The sequence below is a fragment of the Dendrobates tinctorius genome, unplaced genomic scaffold (genome assembly GCF_039654945.1).
Source record: "Dendrobates tinctorius isolate UK_male_01 unplaced genomic scaffold, ASM3965494v1 ptg000111l, whole genome shotgun sequence".
In the NCBI taxonomy this organism is placed as follows: domain Eukaryota; kingdom Metazoa; phylum Chordata; class Amphibia; order Anura; family Dendrobatidae; genus Dendrobates; species Dendrobates tinctorius.
The window spans coordinates 33,615,442-33,641,118 of NW_027361779.1; positions in this window are offsets into that span (position 1 = coordinate 33,615,442).

The following is a 25,677-nucleotide window of genomic DNA, read 5'->3' on the forward strand; positions in this document are numbered from 1 at the left end:
TTGTTGCAATGTCGATAATGAGGCGGTGGTTGGGAAGGTGGAGCAATCGCTGCAGCTTCTGCATACGAACGTAGTGTACAGGCGACCGGCGGATGTGCGCGCACAGTCTTCGCACCTTCTGGAGCAGGGCTGTTAACTCCGGATAATTTTTGAGGAAGCACTGCACCACCAGGTTCAAGGTGTGAGCCAAGCAAGGTATGTGGCTGAGTTTTGAAAGGGCTATAGCTGCCACAAAATTACGCCCGTTATCACTAACTACCTTGCCTGCCTCAAGATGTACACTGCCCAGCCATGACTCAGTTTGTCGCTGAAAGTACTCGGCCAGCACCTCGGTGGTGTGTCTGTCGCCCAAACACATCATCTGCAACACTGCCTGCTGACGCTTTCCACTAGCTGCTCGATAGGGGGACACCTCGTGTGCAACAGTGGCAGCTGCAGATGGAGTCCTCGTACGACTGCGCTCTGTGGACGAGCTTTCGCTTCTGGAGGAGGAGGAGGAGGAGGGTCGAATGCCTACAGCCAACTGTTTCCTATACTGTGGGCTAGGCAGCACTGTCCCACCACCGCTGTCCCCTGTGGACCCTGCATCCACCACATTAACCCAGTGCGCAGTGATGGACACGTAACGGCCCTGGCCATGCCGACTGGACCATGCATCAGTTGTGAGGTGCACCTTTCCGCTCACTGACTGCTTGAGTGCATGGACGATGCGGTCTTTCACATGATGGTGGAGGGCTGGGATGGCTTTGTGAGAGAAGAAGTGGCGACTGGGTAGGTCATAGCGTGGTACTGCATAGGCCATGAGTTCGCGGAAAGCTGCGCTTTCCACCAACCGAAAGGGCATCATCTCAAACGAGATTAGTTTGGCAATGTGGGTGTTCAAACCCAGTGTACGCGGATGAGAGACTGAGTACTTTCTTGACCTACTCATAGTGTCTGGGGGGGTGAGCTGGACTTGAGAGCTGCATATGGTGGAAGTAGCGGTGGACAGGGTGGACTGAGAGAGGGTTGATGATGGTGATGGAGTTGGTGTTCTTTCTGATGGCCTAGAATCAGTCTTTCGTTGATATAACAGTGGGATTCCCTGACTGCTGTGGCCTTGCAATGACACCTCAACATTTGCTGCTGTGCTAACCGGTGGGCTTACAGTGGGGGAAACAATGTAGCGTTGCTGACTACCTTCGTTGTGATCAGTTGCACATGTGGCACTTGAGGTTTGGTGTTGTGTCCACGCTTGCAAGTGCATGCTGGTTAAATGTCTAAGCATGCAACTGGTATTCAAATTTTTCAGATTTTTCCCTCGGCTAAAGGTCTTTGCGCACTTCTTACAGATAACCTTGGCCTGATCATGAGGATTTTGTTCAAAAAAGTGCCACACTGCACTCTTCCTACTTTGGCAGACATTTTGCGGCCTAGCACACTGTGATCTTTTGACCCTCTGGACAAGCTGTCCAGCAATTCTTTTGATGTTTGGAACCTGTCTTTGGAGTGCTCCGGGCCTGCCAGATAACAGCTGTTGCGATGTCGATGTCTGCTGTGGATGCTCCTCATCTGAGCTATTGGAAGCAGCACCCTCTTCCCCCAATGGATGCCAATCTGGGTCAACAACTGGGTCATCCATCACCTCCTCTTCTATGTCATGTGCACCTTCCTCTGTGTCACCGTGTATGGTGGTATAGTGTGCGGGAAGGGGCACCTGAGTCTCATCAGGGTCAGAATCTGGCTCTGTACACTGCGAGGACAATGTAGTGCTCTGAGTGAATGTACCAGCAGAATCATCCATCAGCGGCTGTGCATCAGTGCACTCCATGTCAGATTCATCTTGGCCTGGGTAATTCCCCATTTCACTTGATAATCCAGGCATGGTATGTGAAAACAGCTCCATGGAGTAATCAGTAGTATGGCCTGCATCATCCTTCAATCTTGGTTGGGGTGAAGGACACAAGGAAAGGTGTGGTTCATGAACATGAGCCTCCAATGACGACTCAGTGCTTTTACTTTTTACAACTGAAGAAGAGGAGGCGATAGAGCTGGAGGCTGAGTCAGCAATGTAAGACAAAACTTTTTCCTGATGCTCTGGCTTTAAAAGCGGTTTGCCAACTCCTAGAAAACTAAGCGTTCGAGGCCTTATGTAGCCAGACGATGACGCAGGCTCAACACCTCCTGCATTCGGTCCTATTTTGCTCTTGCCACTACCATCAGATCCACCACCAACACCATCATTACCAGCTGCCAACCCCCACCCAATTCCACGGCCTCTTCCACCAGCCTTCCTCATTTTTGGTAGAAATGTAGACAAAATCCAACAAACTATATAGTAATGTAAAACAAGGTACAAGGTGTCTATAGGACAGGGGAGATTTTGAATTTCTGCAGACACTTGTGGACACTGGACACTTTTGGATTGTGTGAGGCCCACTGAATATCTGAGCGCTCTGTCACAGGCTCGATGGCACAGCTGTGACCAAAGTGACTAGAGGATAAGGGAGATTTTGAATTTCTGCAGACACTTGTGGACACTGGACACTTTTGGATTGTGTGAGGCCCACTGATATCTGAGCGCTATGTGACAGGCTCGATGGCACAGCTGTGACAAAAGTGACGAGAGGATAAGGGAGATTTTGAATTTCTGCAGACACTTGTGGACACTGGACACTTTTGGATTGTGTGAGGCCCACTGATATCTGAGCGCTATGTGACAGGCTCGATGGCACAGCTGTGACAAAAGTGACTAGAGGATAAGGGAGATTTTGATTTTCTGCAGACACTTGTGGACACTGGACACTTTTGGATTGTGTGAGGCCCACTGAATATCTGAGCGCTATGTGACAGGCTCGATGGCACAGCTGTGACCAAAGTGACTAGAGGATAAGGGAGATTTTGAATTTCTGCAGACACTTGTGGACACTGGACACTTTTGGATTGTGTGAGGCCCACTGATATCTGAGCGCTATGTCACAGGCTCGATGGCACAGCTGTGACAAAAGTGACTAGAGGATAAGGGAGATTTTGAATTTCAGCAGACACTTGTGGACACTGGACACTTTTGGATTGTGTGAGGCCCAATGAATATCTGAGCACTATGTGACAGGCTCGATGGCACAGCTGTGACCAAAGTGACTAGAGGATAAGTGAGATTTTGAATTTCAGCAGACACTTGTGGACACTGGACACTTTTGGATTGTGTGAGGCCCACTGATATCTGAGCGCTATGTCACAGGCTCGATGGCACAGCTGTGACAAAAGTGACTAGAGGATAAGGGAGATTTTGAATTTCAGCAGACACTTGTGGACACTGGACACTTTTGGATTGTGTGAGGCCCAATGAATATCTGAGCGCTATGTGACAGGCTCGATGGCACAGCTGTGACAAAAGTGACGAGAGGATAAGGGAGATTTTGAATTTCAGCAGACACTTGTGGACACTGGCCACTTTTGGATTGTGTGAGGCCCACTGATATCTGAGCGCTATGTCACAGGCTCGATGGCACAGCTGTGACAAAAGTGACTAGAGGATAAGGGAGATTTTGAATTTCAGCAGACACTTGTGGACACTGGACACTTTTGGATTGTGTGAGGCCCAATGAATATCTGAGCGCTATGTGACAGGCTCGATGGCACAGCTGTGACAAAAGTGACGAGAGGATAAGGGAGATTTTGAATTTCTGCAGATACTTGTGGACACTGGACACTTTTGGATTGTGTGAGGCCCACTGATATCTGAGCGCTATGTCACAGGCTTGATGGCACAGCTGTGACAAAAGTGACTAGAGGATAAGGGAGATTTTGAATTTCAGCAGACACTTGTAGACACTGGACACTTTTGGATTGTGTGAGGCCCACTGATATCTGAGCGCTATGTCACAGGCTTGATGGCACAGCTGTGACAAAAGTGACTAGAGGATAAGGGAGATTTTGAATTTCAGCAGACACTTGTAGACACTGGACACTTTTGGATTGTGTGAGGCCCACTGATATCTGAGCGCTATGTGACAGGCTCGATGGCACAGCTGTGACAAAAGTGACTAGAGGATAAGGGAGATTTTGAATTTCAGCAGACACTTTTGGACACTGGACACTTTTGGATTGTGTGAGGCCCAATGAATATCTGAGCGCTATGTGACAGGCTCGATGGCACAGCTGTGACTAAAGTGACTAGAGGATAAGTGAGATTTTGAATTTCAGCAGACACTTGTGGACACTGGACACTTTTGGATTGTGTGAGGCCCACTGAATATCTGAGCGCTCTGTCACAGGCTCGATGGCACAGCTGTGACCAAAATGACTAGAGGATAAGGGAGATTTTGAATTTCTGCACACACTTGTGGACACTGGACACTTTTGGATTGTGTGAGGCCCACTGAATATCTGAGCGCTCTCTCACAGGCTCGATGGCACAGCTGTGACCAAAGTGACTAGAGGATAAGGGAGATTTTGAATTTCTGCACACACTTGTGGACACTGGACACTTTTGGATTGTGTGAGGCCCACTGAATATCTGAGCGCTCTGTCACAGGCTCGATGGCACAGCTGTGACCAAAATGACTAGATGATAAGGGAGATTTTGAATTTCTGCAGACACTTGTGGACACTGGACACTTTTGGATTGTGTGAGGCCCACTGAATATCTGAGCGCTCTGTCACAGGCTCGATGGCACAGCTGTGACCAAAGTGACTAGAGGATAAGGGAGATTTTGAATTTCTGCACACACTTGTGGACACTGGACACTTATGGATTGTGTGAGGCCCACTGAATATCACAGCGCTATGTCACAGGCAGAAATTGGCTAGTGTATCACAAACTACAAGGTGTATGTAGAATTGGGCAGAATAGGAATCTCCCTAGAGTGCAGGTCTGTAAGAACGGAACATGTCCTCGTTTTATTCTCACAGAGTGACACACTGATAGCTTCACTGTGGCTGTGATAACAGCCGTTACACAGTACTGTGTGAGGAGCGTACACCGCTGTATGGTGTGAAAAAATGCACGCTCAGTACCTCAGCAGGACAAAAAAAAAAATTGGGATTGCTTTTAAAAAAGCAGTTTGCGGAGCAGTGGGTAAACAGCAATGCAGGAATGTCAGGAAGCCTTAGAAGGCAGCCCAACAACCAACACCACTGATACACCACTATATAGCCTCCCCTTGCACTGCACACACAGTGACTGATGTGTTGTACAGGCAAAATCGCTAGCAGCAGAAGCAGTTTTTTTTTCTTCTCAGCAGGACAAAAAAAAAAATTAGGATTGCTTTTAAAAAAGCAGTTTGCGGAGCAGTGGGTAAACAGCAATGCAGGAATGTCAGGAAGCCTTAGAAGGCAGCCCAACAACGAACACCACTGATACACCACTATATAGCCTCCCCTTGCACTGCACACACAGTGACTGATGTGTTGTACAGGCAAAATCGCTAGCAGCAGAAGCAGTTTTTTTTTCTTCTCAGCAGGACAAAAAAAAAATTGGGATTGCTTTTAAAAAAGCAGTTTGCGGAGCAGTGGGTAAACAGCAATGCAGGAATGTCAGGAAGCCTTAGAAGGCAGCCCAACAACCAACACCACTGATACACCACTATATAGCCTCCCCTTGCACTGCACACACAGTGACTGGTGTGTTGTGCAGGCAAAATTGCTAGCAGCAGAAGCAGTTTTTGGTGTCTTCTTCCCTGCCTAACGCTCTCCCTACAAAATCAGCAGTAGCAGCAGCTTTCCCTATTCTGAGATCAGCATGAGTAACATGGCGGTCGGCGTGCACGCCCTTTTATACCCCCTGTGACGCCCCCCAAAGCAAGCCAATCACTTGCATGCCCTTCTGAAAGATGGTGGTGACCCGTGCCTATGTCATCACGTTGCCCACAGTGTCCGTGGATCCTGATTGGCTGAAAAAGAGCGCAAAACAAACTTTTGAAACGCGACTTTGGCGCGTAAGTCGCCGACCTCGTGGCCGACCTCATCCTAGGGTCGGGTTTCGTTTCATGAAACCCGACTTTGCCAAAAGTCGGCGACTTTTGAAATTTTTCGACCCGTTTCGCTCAACTCTAGTGGTGATGCTGCATTTCTATACTGTTGGTGTTTCTGTTCATGTAATGATGGTACTTCTCATGATGTACTCTTGTATTATGGTGATTCTGCTGAAGTTTTCATGTACTGATTGTGTTTGTGATGCTATATTTCTGCACAGATGGTGGTTCTTGTCATGTGTTCTAGAGCTGCTCATGGTAGGTGTTGTATTCCTTTACTGATGATGATTCTGGTAATGTATTCATGAACTGATGTTGGTTCTGGTGATGTATTTGTGTGGTTCTAGTATTATATTCATGTACAAATAATGGTTCTGCTGTTTTGTTTCTGTACTGTTGGTGGTTCTGGTGCTGTATTCTTATTTTATTGGCTTTGATCCTGTTAAGTGTTACTGCATCTGTATTTATGTTAGGCACATTAATTAGAAAATTAAAACACTATATCACGCCAAATCCTAACTGTGTAATAAGTCATTGTCAGGATTCTGTTCTGCTTGCCGCTTCCAGAGGTCATCACGTCATCACATGGCCACTCCTATGCAATTTTAATAATTGCAGTCATGTCCCTGCTAGCTTCTCTTCCTGCTAGTTAGTACATAACTGTAAATATGTAAATCACATATAAGCGGTGACAAGATGATTAGTTAAACTGCTTAAACTGTGACACCAAATTGATCTTTTGCCCATGTACAGTAAAGGGGGTTTTACACTAAGCGATATCGCTAGCAATATCGCTAAAACGTCACTGGTTTTGTGACGTTATAGCGATATTGCTAGCGATATCGCTATGTGTGATACTTATCAGCGACCGGCTCCCCAGCTGTCCATCGCTGATCGCGCGAGAATGTCCGGCTCCATTTCTCGTCGGGCGCTTCCTGCTGAGACTTCCTGCTGTGACGACGAGCAACGCGTGGAGGCGGGCGGGAGGACGTCTGGATCGCTGTGTGTGAATGGTAAGTATCGTGCGCTGCGTCGCTGCTGCATCGCTGTGAGATCTTTCTGTATGAAAGCTCACTAGCGATCATTTAGCGATGCACCAGCGATCCTGACCGGGTCGGATCGCTGGTCGGATCGCTGGTGCATCGCTAAATGTAAAAGGGCCTTAAGTAACCCTTAATCTCTGAATTAGATGTTTTGATATAAGCCTATATGCTCAGATATTTTAAAAAAACAAACAAACATTATGGGTTTAACTTTCTTTACCAAGCTTTCTCCTTTTGCATACTTACTTATTTCTTCAGTGCAAGCTGATCTGACATTTTTATCTTAATGGTCACCTACACACTCATTTTATGCCTGATCAATTTACACTTATGTACACCATGACATATAAATCCTGAATATTTAGTAGAGTCCAAGAAGCCATATTTATAATCTTGAACAAATGATACAGAGTCCCCTCCAAACTACAAAACCTCTTCCCTCATATCTGACATTGTGGCTTACACTATTTTTCATTTCTTCTAGGTTGTTCTGAAACTGGAAGACATTTGTGAGTCTGGGGCATTACTTCAAAAGTCACAGACCATGTCTTGCTTAAATCACTGGAGTTATTTCTGTTTAATTTGTTCATTATCCCTTTGTCCTCCTACAGAAAATTGATAATCCATCACCCCTGCATCCATGCATGTGGAAACAGACCCACCAATAGTGTACCTTTGGTTTCAGAATGTACTGGATTTGAAATGAAAATAGAATGTCATGATCTCACGCTGTGATGGTCTTCAGTAAGGAAGGGGGACCTCAAACTGTCCATGGATTTGGGACCTTAACTATCCCTGTCCTGGGGGTACTCTTGACAGTAGAGAGGCCCGAGTCTCCGGCCTTACTATGCTCCTGTTAAACTCTGATCTGTCCCCTCCCCCATCCCATGAGGCATGGGACAGAAATGTACTGTTAACAAGACACAAAGACAAAATCCAAACTATCCAACATTAGGGAGGAGGATAGGGGCCTGGGAGAAATAAACTAAATGGAAACAGGGACCAGGAGATAAACACACACCTGATAGGAGTCAGGTTCCTGCGTCTGCTCTGCAGGAATCCAGACCCTTAAGGGGGTTTTACACTAAGCGATATCGCTAGCAATATCGCTAAAACGTCACTGGTTTTGTGACGTTATAGCGATATGGCTAGCGATATCGCTATGTGTGATACTTACCAACGACCGGCTCCCCCGCTGTCCATCGCTGATCGCGCGAGAATGTCCGGCTCCATTTCTCGTCGGGCGCTTCCTGCTGAGACTTCCTGCTGTGACGACGAGCGACGCTGGACGCGGGCGGGAGGACGCAGGATCGCTGTGTGTGAATGGTAAGTATCGTGCGCTGCGTCGCTGCTGCATCGCTGTGAGATCTTTCTGTATGAAAGCTCACTAGCGATCATTTAGCGATGCACCAGCGATCCTGACCGGGTCGGATCGCTGGTTGGATTGCTGGTGCATCGCTAAATGTAAAAGGGCCTTTACATTCTGCGGTCTCTTGCTCTTTATCTACCGCAGAGGAGATTGCCTTGCAGCAAATCTCTCCAGGGGCTAAGTCCCTCTGTCCTCCTACTGGGCATGCTCATGAGATGGTTTCCCATTGGAGATTGGGAGTCATGTGCTCAGGTCCTGCTCCAGATCTCATTGGTCCATCTCAGAGATCTGGAAGCTTCCGGAATGTCCCGGCTGCTATAAAAAGCATGGCCGTTCCGCCATGCGCTTGTATAGACTATATTGCTATGTGTGAATGGTGACGGATGTATGATTCTGACTTATAATGAAACTTCTTCCCTCTGATATTATGCATGTGGTTAGGGAATTAGTTCAGTAGTCTGCGCCAGTCTGTGGCAAGCCTTAGGCCAATATGCACACCGCACCTCTGCGCTAGCGTCCGACATAGCGCCTGCTTTGTAGCTGTGTCGTCCAGCGGCAGTGTCCTGCGCCGCGCTGCAGTTACAGCCCTTCTTGGCGTTCGCAGTAGCGACGCCGCACACACGGTAGGTCTAGATGGACGCAGCCCCTCTGTCTTAGTTCCTGCTCCTGTGACCTTATACCGTGTGTGCATTTACCTGAGGCCTGTGACTCTAACAGGCTCAGCCTTTTTGTATGTTTTTGTTGCGGCGCCTCTGTGTGAGAACAGAGCCCGCTCTGCGCACTTCGGGTGAAGTTGAATCCGTACGCATTATATCGCCATATTGCTCGTCTGTCATTACTCAGCAGCGGTTGTAACATCTACTGCACGGTGGACCCTGAGCGGCGAACGCACTTTATTAGTATTTTTATTTAGTGCGTTCTGCCATTCCTAACATTAAACTAGCGCCAGGGTCTGGCTAGTGATGGCAAATCAGCAGCAACTCCTTCAGTGCATTCGCCAGCTAGAGGGCCGGTTGGCTACTCTTGAGAGTGTTATCGTAGCGGCGAAGTCTTCGGAGGCTGCTGTACAGGCAATCGCAGAGGTGGTTTCTCGTATGTCCACGTCCTCCCATGCGCCAACAGTTACCCGCCTCCCGTTGCCCAATAAATTTTCTGGCGATGGCGCCTCCTGTAGGGGTTTCGTCAGCCAGTGCTCTATCCAGCTGTAGTTACTGGCTGCGCGATTCCCTACGGAGCGGGCCAAAGTGGGGTTTATTGTTTCCCTTCTGTCGGACAAGGCGTTGGAGTAGGTTACGCCACTATGGGAGCGTGGTGACCCAGAGGTTTGGACCGCTGCTCATGTGAAGGATGCTCTTTCTACCAGAGAGGTTCCTGCAAGTCTGGAGGAGCTGATTGCCATTGCCACCCGTATTGATCTCTGTTTTTCAGAGAGCGTGCTCAATCCAGACGGAAGGTTACTCCGGCTCCCAACCTCTTTGAACCTCTGGAATCACCCGAGCCAGAGTGCTCACTCCCAGAGCCCATGGAGGTGTCTCGTGCCAGTCTCGAGGCGCGTCCGACACTAAGTTCCACTTGCGGCTGCCACTGTCAGACTCTGTTCACCAGGATAACGGGTCCCTGCAATGGCCAAACTCTGTGCCACTGGGTAAGACCTTTGTCCCCCCTTGCCTTTGGCCGAAGGTCCTCGCGTGGGCACATGTGTCCAGGGCGGGTGGTCACTGTGGCTACATGCATACCACAAAACTCCTGGCAGGGTCGTATTGGTGGCCGCACAGGGCTTGGGACATTAAGAAATATATTCAGGCATGCGCCTCGTGTGCTCAGGTAAGCTTCCTTAAACAGAGAGTGGAGACGTTCACCGACACACTGCGGCGTCCCACTTCAACTTATGCTCCGGGCGGTTTTGCCGCTCCCATTGTCTCCCACGTGTCCATTCTTTAACCTGGCGATCTTGCCGCTTTGGATACCTTCCACGTGTCCCGATTTTTCGTGTCACCTACCGGGACATCAGACTTGCCTTCGGATGAGTCTGAGGCCTATGCCTCTGATGGGCACAGGGTGGTGGATTGGAAGGCTCAGAGAGGAGGGGGCCCTAGGAGGGGGGTTAATGTTAGGAGTCAGGTTCCTGCGTCTGCTCTGCAGGAATCCAGACCCTTACATTCTGCAGTCTCTTGCTCTTTATCTACCGCAGAGGAGATTGCCTTGCAGCAAATCTCTCCAGGGGCTAAGTCCCTCTGTCCTCCTACTGAGCATGCTCATGAGACGGATTCTGACATAGTGCCTGCTTTGTAGCTGCGTCGTCCAGCGGCAGTGTCCTGCGCCGCGCTGCAGTTGCAGCCCTTCTTGGCGTTCGCAGTAGCGATGCCGCACACACGGTAGGTCTAGATGGAAGCAGCCCCTCTGTCTTAGTTCCTGCTCCTGTGACCTTATACTGTGTGTGCATTTACCTGAGGCCTGTGACTCTAACAGGCTCAGCCTTTTTGTATGTTTTTGTTGCGGCGCCTCTGTGTGTGAATAGAGCCCGCTCTGCGCACTACGGGTGAAGTTGAACCCATGCGCATTATATCACCATATTGCTTGTCTGCCATTACTCAGCAGCAGTTGCAACACCTACTGCACGATGGACCCCGAGCGGCGAACGCACTTTATTATTTTTATTTAGTGCGTTACGCCGTTCCTAACACACACCTACTACAGCAAACCACAGAACACTTCTACAACAACTTTACTTTAACAACTTAGCTTCAGCACAGGAAGACAAATCTTTCACTGGCATGGACAAGAAGGTCAGACTAGTTTCTATAGCAAGAGGTAATGACCAGTTCAGAAGCAGCTGAAATGGAGCTACATGTTTCTGATCAGCATAGAAAGGTTTGTTAACCTCTTCAGTATCAGAAGAAACTAAATCCATTTAATATGGGATAGAAATCACACCATCTTTAAAGAAGACCTTTGAATCACTACCCGATATGTCTGTCTAACTCCAGGTCTTCCAAGGGGACATGATGCCCTCATGACTCATGACCTCTTTGTATGATAGCTATGCCAAACTACTTAGTGCTTGGCAATTTGGGCTCTAATTCCAAAAAAATATGCAGCTTCTATGACTTACATTCAACACCAGAATTCCAAATAAAAGTTTATGTTAGTGGTTTTGGAGTCAACATTTTCAGTAAAGATTTCTAGATAGAGTGAATGTATAAATAAGGTAAAAGATTTCGCCTAAATATTCAGTTGGCTAGATGGACCTTGTCACTGAGCCATGTCACCCAAATTATGGGCAGCATGAATCAGACCCTGGCTACACGACTGCTGTCTCAGACTGGCTCTTCCTAGAACTATTAGAGATGATTGATAGGTTGATTGCTATTCAAGAGACCTGTCAATCACCTGCAGCAGCACTGAGAACAGCTGTGCAGAGCCGGGCTTGTCTCCTCTTTGGCTAGGTAATGAAAGTATATATTTTTTTAAATGCAGGAAGTTTTTAGAGAAAAACATACATGGTTATAATCAGGGCCATAGAAGCCACTAGGCACTGGAGGGTGGGTGCCTGTGGTGGCAGCTCTCAGTGACGGCACCATCGTGAAGGAAAAAAGAATATATTTTTTTTTCTTTAAACCCCCTTCCACTTTGCTGGACCAAGTAGCAAAACAGGTGCGTTTTTTTTAAGGGGGTGAATTTGATATATGCGAGTGCAGCAGGGGCAGAGGAGCTCTAATCAGCTCCCTGCCAAAATGTAAGAAAATATAATAAGGTATAAAGGGGTGCAGGGTGTGTGAGATAGAGGGGTGAAAGGGGGAACGAAGTGTGTGAGATGGAGTAGTGCAAGGGGGTGCAGGGTGCATGAGATAAAGTTGTGCAAGAGGGTGAAGAGAGAGTGATATAGAGGGGTGCAAGGGGGTGCAGGGTATGTGAGAGAGGTGCAGGGGGGCAGAGTGTGTGAGATAGTGGGGTACAAGGGGGTACAGGGTGTGTGAGATAGAGAGGTACAAGGTGTGTGAGATAGAGAGGTACAGAGTGGTTGAGATACAGGGGTGCGAGGGGGTACACAGTGCATCAGATAGAGGCATGTGAGGTTATGTGTGAGATAGAGGGTTGCAGGGTGTATGGGATATGGGGTTATAGGGTGCGTGAGATAGAGAGGTGCAGGGTGCTTGAGTTAGTGAAACAGAGTGGTGCAGAATGTGAGAGTTGTGAGTGGGGGTACAGATAGTGAGATAAAGGGTTGCAGGATTTGTGGAATATGGGGACGCAGGGCGTGTGGGATAGAGGGGTGCATGGAGATGCAGGCTGTGTGTGATAGAGCACCATCCATAGTGGATCTGAAGAGGCTAGGAACTTTTATTTTAGACTGTGGGAGTGGGAATAGGGGCGTTCACTCAGTTTACAAAGTATGGGAGGCACTATACAAATTTAAGGACTGTTAGAGAACACAGTATGGGAGCGCAGTATATGAGAGACAGAGTGAGGGCACATTATGGAGGTTGTATGGGGTGAAAAGGGGGGCAGCGTGGGAGGGGGCACTGAAGATGTGCACAGTGTGGAGGCCATAGTTTATATTGCTGGTACATTGTGTAGTTTGGACAGTGAATAGACCACAGTTGTAAAGTGGAGACTGTTTTACATATTGCTCATAAGGAAAGCCATTGTGGTGGCCGTAGTTAATACGAGAGGGATGATGGTTATAGTATATAAGGGGGACAGTATGGAGGCCATGTATCATAAGGGGACAGTGTGTGAGTTACTTTTTGGGCAGGGAGCAGTGCACAGTGGGGCAAATATTTATTCAGGTGCACAGCATAAGGCTTATTTAGTGCACAGCATGTGCAAATATTTTTATTTAGGTGTAATTATAATGACACTGTTATTTCTAAGGGCAATGTGCTGTAGAAGACCAGAGAAGAGGGAAGTCTGCAGAGACGGGCCGTGGATGTTCAAAGTCACCATGGCACCTGGACCAGATATAGAAGAATGGGAGAACATTTCCAATCAGAGAAGATGTCAACCACTAAGGTACTTGGAACTAAGGATGCATTTATACTAGATAATTGCTGTATTTAAACGACAGCCGACTGGTTATATGAAGCCTATCGCAATTGTTTACCCTCTTAACCACCCAAGGTGGTTCGCACATTAATGATCAGGCCAATTTTTACAATTCTAATCACTGCCACTTTATGAGGTAATAACTCTGGAACGCTTCAATAGATCCCACTGATTCTGAGATTTTTTTGTGTGAAATATTGTACTTCATTATAGTGATAACATTTCTTTGATATGACTTGCATTTATTTGTGAAAAAATGGAAATTTGACAAAAATTTCGAAAATTTACCAATTTTCAAAGTTTGAATTCTTATGCACTTAAACCAGAGAGACATGTCAAACAAAATAGATAATAAATAACATTTTCCACATGTCTACTTTCATCAGCACACATTCAAGAAGTTTATTAACCCTTCATGTGTTTCACAAGAATTTATGGAATGTAGATAAAAACTGAACATTTAATTATTTTTCCCTAAAAAATTAATTTAGACCCTAATTTTTTTTATTTTCACAAGGGTAACAGGATAAAATAGACCCCAAAACTTGTTGTGCAACTTCTCCTGAGCATACTGATAACTCATATGTGGGAGAAAACCACAATTTGGGCGCACAGCATGGCTCAGAAGGGAACGAGCGCCATTTGAATTTTTGAATGCAAAATTTATTGGAACAATTAGCGGATGCCATGTCCCGCTTCAAGAGCCCCTGATGTGCCTAAACAGTAAAAATCTCCCACAAGTGACACCTTTTCAAAACAAGACCCCTTAGGGAACTTATCTAGATGTATGGTGAGCACATTGAATCCCCAGGTGCTTTACAGAAGTTTATAATGCTGAGCAGTGAAAATAAAGAAAAATCACAAAATGTTCTTTTAGCCCCAAATTTTGCATTTTCATAATGTTAACAGGAGAAATTGCATCATACAGTTTGTTTTTCAATTTCTCCTGTGTACGCCGATACCTTATATGTAGGAGATAACTACTGTTTGGGCGCACGGCAGGGCTTTGAAGGGATGGAATGTTATTTGACTTTTTGAATTCAAAATTTGCTGGAATCATTAGCGGATACCATGTCCCATTTGTAGAGCTCCTAATGTGCCTAAATAGTGGAGACCCCGCACAAGTGACCTCATTTTGAAAACTGAATCCTTCAAGGAATGTATTTAGATGTATGGTGAGTACCGTGAACACCCAGGTGTATCACAAAAGTATATAACGTTGAGCCGTGAAAATAAAAAAAATCATATTTTCCCCACCAAAATGTTTTTTCGCCCCAAATTTTGCATTTTCATAAGGGTAACAGGAGAAATTGCAGCATAGAATTTATTGTGCAATTTATCGTGAGTATGACAATACTCCATATATGGGGCAATATTACTTTTGAAGCACAGTGCATAGCTCAGAAGGGAAGCAGTTCCAATATTGGAGTTCAGATTTTGCTGTAATGGTAAGAGGGTGCCATGTCATGATGGCAGAGCCCTGAGTTGCCCCTGAGGTGCCAGAACAACAAACCCACCATATGTGAACTCATTTTACAAACTACACTCCTCACTGAATTAATCTAGGGGTGCAATGATTATATTGACACCACATGTGCCTCACAGAATTTTATACCATTGAGCGGTGAAGAAATAATAACTTACATTTTTACCGCTAAAATGTTGCATTAGCCCCAAGCTCTGTGTCATCAATTTATAGTCCATGTGTCTGTTTTAACATCAGTTATCGTCAGTGGTTTTCAGATAGATAAATAAATTAGAAAGCTTCTCCTATACGTTGCAACATTAATCACACACAGCACATGGACTGTATACTGATAATATACATGTGATATACAGGGTGATCCAAAAGTAGATGGACAGTATGTGTAATAGGATTATGAAGGGGGAGATTTATCAAACATGGTGTAAAGTGAAACTGACTCTTGCCCTTAGCAACCAATCAGATTCCACTTTTCATTCTTCACAGACTCTTTGGAAAAGGAAAGGTGGAATCTGATTGGTTTCTAAGGGCAACTGAGTCAGTTTCACAGATTTAGTTTTCACAGATAAATCTCCCCCAAATCTGTTTTCTTTTCAGATAATTCAGATAACCCATAATGGCAAATAATTTAAATACAGATCAAAGAAAATGAATTTTAAAAGAGTATTGGAAATCTCAAAATGCTGAAACAGTTAGAGCAAATTGGGTTGAAACATTTGGTACTCAAGCCCCAAAGAAACAAACCATTTACCGCATTCGTGACAAATTCGATGCCACTGGCTCAATCCTTAATGCTCCAAAAACTGGTCGACCCAAAACAGCCTGTACAGAAAATAATAAACAACTTGTTGCTGAAACATTTGTTCAGAGTCCAAAAAGTCCACCAGAAGAGTCTCTTTAGAATTGGGAACTTCACGAGCTTCCATCATGCAAATCCTGAAATCTATTGGGTGGAAAGCTTATCGTCCACGTCTAATTCATGATTTATTGGAGGATGATCCAGACAGGCGGCTGCAATTTAGTGAGATTATGCTTAACGAAATTGAAGAAAATCCAGTAATTTTAGATAACATTATGTGGAGTGATGAAGCTTCTTACAAATTATCTGGCCATATTAACAGACATAATTGTATTTAATGGTATAATGAGAACATGCATTTAACATTAGAGCTACAACTAAATGAGCCTGGTGTCAATGTTTGGGGTGGTATCTCAAGTTTTGGTGTTTTTGGACCATTTTTTTTGATGGAACAGTCAAAGGAGATAAGCATCTTGAAATTCTAATGAAAAAAGTTGTTCCCCAGTTACTGCAACAGCCTATTTCAAATGACCTTTATTTCCAACAAGATGGGGGCCCTCCACATTATTCAAGAGTAGTCCGTGAGTATCTTGATGAAACATTTCCTAATAAATGGATTGGCTGAAGAGGCCCACGTGATTGGCCGGCACGTTCACGAGACTTGACCCCAATGAATTTTTTCTTTTGGGGAGAACTCAAGGACAAAGTTTATAGTCGAAAACCAAAAAGTGTCAGTGATTTGAAAAATTACATAAGAGATGCATTTCAAGAAATTAATACCCAAAGAGACTTGTGCAAAAATGTTTGTCGAAGCGTAAGAGGCAGACTTTAAAGCTGTGCAAATTGTGATGGAAAACAGTTTGAGCACCTGCGTTGACAAAATTTAAGGGCTTTTGTATTATTGTTCAGAATAAAATTGAATTGTCAATGTTATGCTTGTGTTAGTAAATATAATTTTATATATAAATCAAAATAAATGTTATTATTTTCTGTCCACCTACTATTGGACCACCCTGTATGTGTTTTTTCTGGATCCATAGACTTATATTAGCACTTTTCATATGTTGTAGTGTAAAAAAATGGACATATCTCCGTGAGTTTCACACAGGCACACAGTCCGTGAAAAAAACCCGGATATGTGAACTGCCTCATGGACTTTAATGGTTACCTGTTGCAGCCGTAAACAAAACGGATAGAATCTGTACATGCAACACTAATGGCTGCATGAGGACTTTGTCTGACTTACCAATAGGGGGCATGACCACTTAAAGTGTCTAGGTCAGCATGAATGCCAAATACGGCCCTGGTTATAATAGTGCAACCATGATCTGATTCATGCTGCCCAAATTGTGTGACAATTTCCCTTTAATATGTATCATTTCCCTTGATTATCAATTAATTTATCATTCAAATACAGCATATTTTGGTCAACTTTTTACTTGTATCTCCATGTTATTCTTTTTTCAATGGCAGTAAAAAAATTTCAATACCTAATACTTTCACAAAAAGTATGTTAAGCCAATGCTAAGTATACATCTTACATAGCACACAAAAAGAGAAAAACAGAACGTTGCCACCTAAGCAGAAATAGTTCATCGAGGTTGCTTTGCACAAATAGATTGTGCGGATTGATTGATGTACTGGGATATTCAATTAGGTTCAGTCTGTACCATGACCCATCTGAGACACTGTCTTAAGGATGTATTATCTTTAGGTGACTGACTGACTAATTCAGTAGAGAAGGAATAATTCACTATGCTACAAATCTGCAGAGAAAGAATTACGAGAAACATTTGTTGTCTTATGACATTCACTTAATTTATGTTATTTAGCTATTGCTTGACACTGAAATCAGTTGTCTGGTTTAAGAATAGTGGCTTTACTTACTTAGATATGTAGCCTGGTTTAATACCGATATATGGTTTTATCAATTTAACATGGTTTTCGATGAAAAATATTTTATTGGCAACAAGGCTAAAATTAAGATGTGCATGGTCTACATGTATAATTGTGGGTGGTCTCTCTTGCCTGTCACATCTTGTACTCATTGTGCACATAAATTTGCATCTATATTAGAAGAATTGAAATAATTAGAATTGTCTATATTTAAAGAGGACTTGTCACTAGCTCAGTAAAATTGAGTTAAATACCTTGTAAAAATCCTTGAGCTCCTCCGATTGTCTCTTTTATTCCTTTTGACACTGTGTCTCTCTATTGCAGAGATATTTACATTTGTTGCTTATGGAGGACAGTATGGAAAATCTCTGCTTGTAGTTCAACTAGGTGCTTCCTCAAAGTGTTTTCTGGGGGCATGCACATCAGCCTTCCCCAATCACAGCAAATGATTGGCAATGTCTGGAAGGTAAAGGTGAAAACATATGCCCCCAGAGATAACTCTAAAGAAATACCTAGTTGCACTACAAGCAGAAAATTCACATACTGTGCTCCAAAAGCAATAAAGTGAATATCTCTACAGTACAATGGAGGGACACAGCACAAAATGGATAAAAGAATCGGAATCAGGGGAGCCCAGTGATTTTTAGAATGTTTTTTAACTCAGTTTTCTGAGCATGTAACTGTCACGGGGGCTTAGTTCAACTAAGGCTGAAATACCCGGGGCCCCTGTGGTGTCCCTTTTACTAGGGGAAACCCTGTCTGACCCTCAACCCAGGGTTTTTGCTGAAGGTGCAAATGCCTGAGCCTCCGACCTTTCCTTATCTCCTGCTCAGCCCTGCACTTAACCCTCCACCCTCCACCCAGTGAGGAGTCACACCACCAAAGCTCCCACACAAATAATGACAGACAGGGAGAACTTAAACTGCACTGCGCCGCACACACACAGGAATAAACAGTAATGTGAACAGGGCACAACTAAACACAAATATGGGAAGGAGAAAGGATAACGACGGATCATACGACACCAGATATGAATCTCTCTCTCTTGAACACCTCCACTCCAGACCGGAACCACTTGGTATGAAACACAAGCTATAATCGGCGACGCCCATATGCCAGTATGACTATTTAAAGACCGTGGGCGTGACTAACCTTCCAACCTGGTCTCCAGCAGGATTAACCCCCGAGAGCCTGAAGATCAAACCGGCGCCACTGAGGCTATAGTGGCTGGAGGTGGAACTACCTCTGCCTGCCGGATGCTGTGGTGTGAACAGCGTCCGACATGACAGTACCCCGTCTTCTACGAGGGACCCCAGGGCCCTCAAGACTCATAGGACCCGGCTTGTCCGGATGACGACGGTGAAAAGAACTGACCAGCCGATCCGCATGTATGTCTGAGGCTGGAACCCAAGACCTCTCCTCTGGACCATACCCCCGCCAGTGCACCAAATACTGAAGAGTACGGCGTACTACTCGAGAGTCCACCACCTTGGCGACCTCGAACTCTAACTCGCCATCCACCATGACTGGAGGTGGCATCGGCGTCGTGTCCACCAAGCCTACCACCTTTTTCAATAAAGCCCTGTGAAAAACGTTATGTATTCTGTACACCACAGGAAGTTCCAACCGATAAGCCACTGGGTTAATGATGGCAGAAATCCTAAAAGGCCCAATAAACCTTGGACCCAGTTTTAAAGATGGGATTTTGAGTTTTATGTTCTTCGTAGCTAACCACACCCATTCACCCACACACAGGTCCGGACCTGGCACGCGTCTACTGTCAGCCACCCGTTTGTACCTGGCACTCATGCTCAACAAACGCTGTTTCACCCGCCTCCAGACTGATGACAATTGGGCTCCTAGCTGATCCTCCTCCGGGACACCCCCGGAGTCACCCTGACGTAAGGTACAAAACTGAGGATGTTGACCGTACACACAAAAGAATGGAGACTCTCCTGATGACTCTTGGCGGTGATTATTTAATGCGAATTCGGCCAGAGGAAGGAAAGTAGACCACTCCTCCTGGTTGTCGGACACAAAGCATCGTAAATACTGTTCTAGATTTTGGTTCATGCGCTCAGTTTGTCCATTAGACTGTGGATGAAACGCCGATGAATGTGACAACTTGATCACCAACCTAGAGCAAAAAGCTTTCCAAAACCTCGCCACAAATTGCGTACCCCTATCAGATACTATGTCAGACGGTACTCCGTGGAGTCTGACCACCTCCTTCACAAATACCTGAGCCAACGTCTTAGCATTGGGCAAAGAGGACAACGCCACAAAATGCGCCATCTTTGAAAAACGGTCAACCACCACCAGGATGACCGTGTTCCCTGCCGAGGCTGGCAAGTCAGTGATAAAATCCATGGAGATTTCTGTCCATGGCCTATTGGGTACCCCCAGAGGCTGTAGCGTGCCAGCAGGACGGGTTCGGGGTGACTTAGCCCTAGCGCACGTGATGCAAGCTGCCACGTACGAGACCACGTCCTGCCGGATTTTGGGCCACCAGAAACGACGCGATACCAGCTCTATGGTGCCCTTCACCCCTGGGTGACCAGCCAGTACCGAATCGTGGTGTTCCTTCAACACCTTAGGCCGAAGATGCAGGGGTACAAATGATTTGTTGGCGGGAAGTCCTGGTGGTACCTCCTCTTGGGCCTCGGCAATCTCCGCCTCTACCTCAGTCGTGAGAGCCGAGACCACTACCCCTTTCTGGAGGATGGGTACCGGCTCTTCCCGAGGTTCTCCCCCCCGGAAAACACCTAGACAAAGCATCCGCCTTGGTGTTTTTAGCCCCGGGACGGTACGTCACAAGAAAATTGAAACGAGTAAAAAACAATGCCCAGCGAGCCTGCCTAGGAGACAGACGCTTGGCCGACTCCAGGTAGAGCAGATTCTTATGGTCGGTGATAACTGTGACCTGGTGAGCCGCCCCCTCCAAGAAGTGTCGCCATTCCTCAAAAGCCAGTTTGATGGCCAACAACTCCCTGTTGCCGATATCATAATTCCGTTCGGCCGGCGACAGCTTCTTGGAGAAGTAGGCGCATGGATGCATCTCGCTCAAGGACGAGCCTTGAGACAGTACTGCCCCCACTCCCACCTCCGACGCATCAACCTCTACCACAAAAGGTTTAGACACGTCTGGTTGCACCAGAATGGGGGCTGAAGCAAAACTATTCTTCAGACGCTCAAATGCACGTATAGCCACCTCAGGCCAGTTCGCCAGATCGGCACCCTTCTTTGTCATGTCCGTGAGCGGTTTGGCGACAGTCGAAAAGTGTTTTATAAATTTCCTATAATAATTCGCAAACCCAAGGAACCGCTGGAGTGCTTTCAGACTCTCCGGCCTCTCCCATTGCAACACCGCTTGCACCTTAGCGGTGTCCATTTTAAAACCGGCTGCGGACACAACATATCCCAAAAAGGGCAACTCCTGGACAAAAAATAAACATTTTTCCAGCTTAGCATAGAGCTGGTTCTCCCGGAGCAACTGTAACACCTGCCTAACATGCTCCAAATGAGTGTCCCGATCGCTAGAATAAATGAGGATATCATCCAGGTATACAATCACAAATCTCCCCAGGACATGAGCAAATACATCATTAATAAAATGTTGGAAAACGGCAGGCGCGGTGGTCAACCCAAACGGCATAACCAGACTCTCAAAATGACCCTCAGGAGTGTTAAACGCCGTCTTCCACTCATCCCCCTGACGGACCCTTATGAGGTTATACGCCCCCCTGAGGTCCAGCTTGGAAAACCATTTCGCCCCCGCTACCTGGTTGAACAAATCCGGGATCAACGGCATTGGGTAGGGATCACGGATAGTAATCTGGTTTAACTCTCGGAAATCCAGACACGGGCGTAACCCCCCATCTTTCTTCTTAATGAAGAAAAACCCCGCGGCTACAGGCGAGGACGAAGGCCGGATGTGACCTTTGCTCAGACTCTCCGCGATGTAGTCTTTCAGAGCTTGTCTCTCAGGACCAGAAATATTAAACATCCTGGCCTTAGGTAATTTGGCCCCGGGTTTTAACCTAATAGCACAGTCATAGGCTCTATGTGGAGGCAGTTCTGAGCAACCCTTCTTAGAGAAAACATCCGCGAAATCCTGCAAAGCCTCCGGCAGGCTGGGCGTCACGGCGGACACACATGTGGCCAAGCAATTGTCTTGGCAGAAACCACTCCATTGTACTATGTCCTGAGTTTTCCAATCAATTACCGGGTTGTGCCTGGACAGCCATGGAAAACCCAGGACCATTTGAGCTGGGAGATTACGGAGGACCCTACATGTAACCGACTCAGAATGTAGGACCCCAATGTGGAGTTTCACCTCTGCCACAAACTCAGTAATCTCCCCTTGAGGGAGGGGAACAGCATTAATGGTCACCACCTGTATGGGGTGAGGAAGTTTTTCGATCTTAAACCCGGCGGTGTGTGCAAACTCCTCATCTATGAGATTGGTGGCGGAACCGCTATCCACAAACACTGATATAGGTAGCTCTCTGCCGGCGATAATAACCTTGGCAGGGAGCATACACTGAGATACCATCATGGAGGATATGCATACGCTCAGTTGGGTCTCCTCCATACCCTCTGAGCTTAACAGTTTTCCGCCGGTGTCACCCTCTTAGGTTGTACCGGGCAAACGTTAACATAATGACCTCCTTTACCACAGTAGAAACATGCTCCGGGCTTCCGGAATCCCGGAGCGCGAGGCTGAACCTGTGCCACGCCAGCAATCTGCATAGGTTCAGGGGACTCATCTACTTCAACCACACCTGCACCTCTGTTTTCCCCCAGAGGTAGCGTCTCCTGTGCCCCCTGACGAAAACGGCGATCAATACGTATCACCAAACTCATGGCAGACTCCAATGATGCCGGAGTCTCATACATCAGGAGGGCTTGTTTCACCCTCCCTGATACCCCATGAATAAACTGGCTCCGCAGTGCTGGGTCATTCCACTGTGTGTCTACAGCCCAGCGGCGAAATTCCGAACAATAGTCTTCTGCCAAGCGCTCCCCCTGGCGGAGGGCGCGGATTTTAGATTCCGCTAGAGCCAGTCAGTCAGGGTCATCGTAAATGAGCCCGAGGGCAGAAAAAACATTATCGACTGAATGAAATGTAGCAGAGTCAGCTGGTAAGGAAAATGCCCATGCTTGGGGGTCACCACTCAGTAATGACAACACCAGCCCTACTCGCTGGGCCTCATTACCTGAGGATATTGGCCGCATGCGGAAGTATAATTTGCAGGCCTCCCGAAATACGACAAATTTGCTGCGATCGCCTGAAAATCGTTCTGGCAGCGGAAACTTCGGCTCTGCACCGATACCTGCAGATGCCGTTTGCACCTTTGCTACTACCAGGCCCTGCTGCTGAACTGCCCCTTTCAACTCGGAGACCTGTATGGACAGCGCCGCCAACTGGCGGGTTATGGAATCTAATGGATCCATGGACTCCTGAAAAAATGTGGGCCGATTATAATGTCACGGGGGCTTAGTTCAACTAAGGCTGAAATACCCGGGGCCCCTGTGGTGTCCCTTTTACTAGGGGAAACCCTGTCTGACCCTCAACCCAGGGTTTTTGCTGAAGGTGCAAATGCCTGAGCCTCCGACCTTTCCTTATCTCCTGCTCAGCCCTGCACTTAACCCTCCACCCTCCACCCAGTGAGGAGTCACACCACCAAAGCTCCCACACAAATAATGACAGACAGGGAGAACTTAAACTGCACTGCGCCGCACACACAGAGGAATAAACAGTAATGTGAACAGGGCACAACTAAACACAAATATGGGAAGGAGAAAGGATAACGACGGATCAAACGACACCAGATATGAATCTCTCTCTCTTGAACACCTCCACTCCAGACCGGAACCACTTGGTATGAAACACAAGCTATAATCGGCGACGCCCATATGCCAGTATGACTATTTAAAGACCGTGGGCGTGACTAACCTTCCAACCTGGTCTCCAGCAGGATTAACCCCCGAGAGCCTGAAGATCAAACCGGCGCCACTGACGCTATAGTGGCTGGAGGTGGAACTACCTCTGCCTGCCGGATGCTGTGGTGTGAACAGCGTCCGACATGACAGTAACATGTCTTCTTTAAAAATCAAATGAGAAAGTAAATGAAGTGAAATGTTACCCATAAAACAATCAGACTAAAACTGGTCATGCAAATTAGATTATTGTTGGGTGATCTTCGCTGCTCAGAGGTCCAAGACTTTAATCAAAATCAGACATTATTGGACTCTTTGGATTTTTCAACTCAATAAATCTTATTTTCTGCCTCAAGAGAATATACATAAGATTTGTCTAGAATGTATAGATGAGCAAATCAATTTGATGCAAATTGAATTTGGGTTGAATTATATGAAATTGGAATGTTTCATTTAAGGCTGATTTAAAATAGTTAGAGTATATCAAAGCTCACAGCTCAGCAACACAGAGAAAGCCCTAAAGCATGGGACAAATACTCCAGACACTAATGTATTGAACAACTGCAACACTAAGAAGATAAATGTAGTATTCTGAGACTAAAGCCCCTGTCATGAAAAATAAAATGCAAAGAGAGGCGCAATGAGTGTACCTGTGTTTAAATTAATTCCCTAACTGAATCGACAGGGTGCTCACCTTACAGGGTTGTGCCACCCTTGCACAACCGCGGTGTGAACGTGAATGGTAGTTGGGAGCGTGTCCTCGCAACCCAGAAGGGCACTGTACGTGGTTGTCAGCAACCTCCGCTCTCTTGGTCAGTCCATCTCTCACCGGCTTCCGGATGTGAAGTGGAGACCGATCCCAGCCGTAAGTGAACACCAAGGATCCCAGAGCTTCCCAGCACCGCCCAGCAAATGCAGGTTCTCCCACAAGCAACTGCCCTCCAAGCTGCTCCTGCCGCTGATCCTCAGAGAGGAAAATTCAATGTGAAGCAACAACAAAAAAAGCGGTCTATAGGAGCGCTAAAGGAGAGGCAGAAACCAGAAAAAGGGTAAAAAACTCAGCTTAAATTATTCCTCCAATACCCTCAGCGCGTTTCTATGGTAACAGCCGTCTTCATCAGGTGGAATGAAGGAAGCATCAATTATTACAGCCTTTATAGGTAGCCCTAGTTGGAACAACCCACAATCCTATGCGACTCTTGAGTCCCTACAGTCAAACATGGCAGAGGTTCCCTGATGTTTTGGGGTTGCTTTGTTGCCTCTGGCACTGGACTGCTTGACTGTATGCATGGCATTATAAAGTCTGAAGACTACCAACAAATTTTGCAGCATAATGTAGGGCCCAGTGTGAGAAAGCTGGGTCTCCCTCAGAGGTCATGGGTAGAGTTGAGCGATACCGTCCGATACTTCAAAATATCGGATCGGAATTGATCGGCCGATCTTTAAAAAAAGTATCGGTATCGCCGATGCCGATACCGGAAGTCCCATTCAAGTCTATGAGACTTCCGGTATCGGAATTGGAAAAACCCTTTCCTGCCCTTGTACAGCCTCTCGGGGGTCTGTACGGGCCTTCTGGGGGTCTCTGCCAGCCTGCCGGGGGGCTGTGCCGGCCTGCCGGTGGGCTGTGCGGACTGCCCGGGGTCTGTACCGGCCTGCCGGGGGGCTGTGCCGGCCTGCCGGGGGGCTGTGCACCCTGTGGGGGTCTGTACCGGCCTGCCGGGGGGCTGTGCCGGCCTGCCGGGGGGCTGCGCTGATGTCCGGGGGTCCGTGCAGGCATCGTCCGATGGGACTACAAGTCCCATCGGGCGATGCCTGCTACCATGACAGTGATTGACACATTAGCCAATGATGGGACAGTAGTAGTCCCATCATCCGGCTAATGTGTTAAATGTAAAAAAAAAAAAAAATACTACATACATACATACTACATGCATGCTACATACATACTGCATGCTACATACATAGTACATACATACTACATATATACTACATGCATGCTACATACATACTACATGCTACATATATACTACATGCATGCTACATACATGCTACATACATACTACATACATACTACATGCTACATACATACTACATGCTACATACATACTACATACATACTACATGCATGCTACATACATACTACA